This window comes from Fragaria vesca, linkage group LG2 (genome assembly GCF_000184155.1).
Source record: "Fragaria vesca subsp. vesca linkage group LG2, FraVesHawaii_1.0, whole genome shotgun sequence".
NCBI lineage: Eukaryota > Viridiplantae > Streptophyta > Magnoliopsida > Rosales > Rosaceae > Fragaria > Fragaria vesca.
Genome location: NC_020492.1, coordinates 15,255,969 through 15,257,620, shown reverse-complemented (window position 1 = coordinate 15,257,620; position 1,652 = coordinate 15,255,969).

The following is a 1,652-nucleotide window of genomic DNA, read 5'->3' as shown; positions in this document are numbered from 1 at the left end:
AAAGTAAAAGGAAAAAAAAATGCATAACTAGCTTGGTAGGTAATTAGGTCGAAAGAACAAATTTTAGGTTGTTTCTAGACATGTCTATTATATCGTTCGTGGTCCACAAAGGTGGTCATCCTCTTGATCAAAGTACTCATAGCTAGAGTGGAGGGGACTTCTCCGGCACACATTATTTCAAAGCCAAATCACGTTTCGAGCTATATATCTTTTCCAGAAAAAGAGCTCGATCGACAATACTTGGTATCCAATTTCTTCCACAATTCCACAATTATATATAGATTAATAGATAGGTTGCTTTGTTATTGCTCATTTTCATGCATTATCTGCTCCTTTACGTGTTTCAACATTGCAGCAACGGGGCCGTGGACCAAAATTATATATCATCCTACATTTGGCAGATAACAAAAGCAAAGGGTCTGTGACCTCTTTTCTGGCTTCAATATCAAACCAATAGTAACGTGAAAGGGAATTAGCATGTGATGTATATGTATTGACTTGACATATATCACCCACACAATCTGTTTAATTTGTTACGAAGGCAAACTATATCATAAAACACCCATTTGGGTTCTTATTGATGATCTGTTTGTTTTTTTTTGTTTTTTTTTAACGTATCCAGTCCTAATTTCTCTTACTTATACAGAGCATTACAGTAATTCTCACACTTACTTAGTCATGGCCACCATGAAGGAGATGAAGGTGATCGAGCTCCATTGGAGGAGATTGGCTACCAATTTACTTGACTTTCTCCGGAGCCGATTATGCTTGACGTCATTTGGATTAGACACAGAAACACAAAACAAGTGGAAATGGAAGCAAGATACATATTAGTACGTAACGCAAACATGAACAATTTCCCTTTATTATGATAGAGTAGCTAGTATCCAGTGGCTTTGTAGTTTGTACAAAGTGTAACTAGATCTGTGATTGCTCGAAAATGGCAGCTGGGGGACGCAACAAAACGATCAAGATATATATAGCTTTTTCAACAGTTAACGTTGCAGCAACAAAGTTAGAATCACCTTCTTATCACCTTTCACTTCAGCTTTCGAAAAACAAAGACAAATGGATGAGTGGCCGGTGCTTGGTAAGTGGGTGTCATAAATCAGAATTGGTTTATCGCAGATTGAAATTTTGGTGCATGGGTGCCTCAGGTTCATACGTATCTTTTAGGTTTTGGCAGTTCCACCCTAGCTCTGATTAATTTAAATACGTTTGCTTTTGCGTTTTCTAGGGCGCCTAGGGTTTTCATGCCTAGGGTTTTCTATCATATCTTGGTGTCTGTTTCTTCTTCCACTAAGAGAAACACAGTTCCTTTTGAATACAAAACATACACTACTGACTCGATTTGATCGATCTCGATCTTTCTCTTATCTCCCCCAAAACTTTTATCGATCATGAATCATGCACTGCTTTTCGTCCTGGTTCATGCTGAAAGAAGTTTAAATGATTGATCCATTTGATCCCTCGAATTAATATATATATATATATATATTATTTTTTTTTTTCTTTTAAGTGAGGACATCTTTATTTATTCTTATGTTACAGATTTTCACTTTAAACTCATTTTTCAATCGAATTTTCATATCTCCACCATCTAGTCTTTAGGTACTTTAGGTACTAACGTGTAGATCATCTCTGCAAATTTT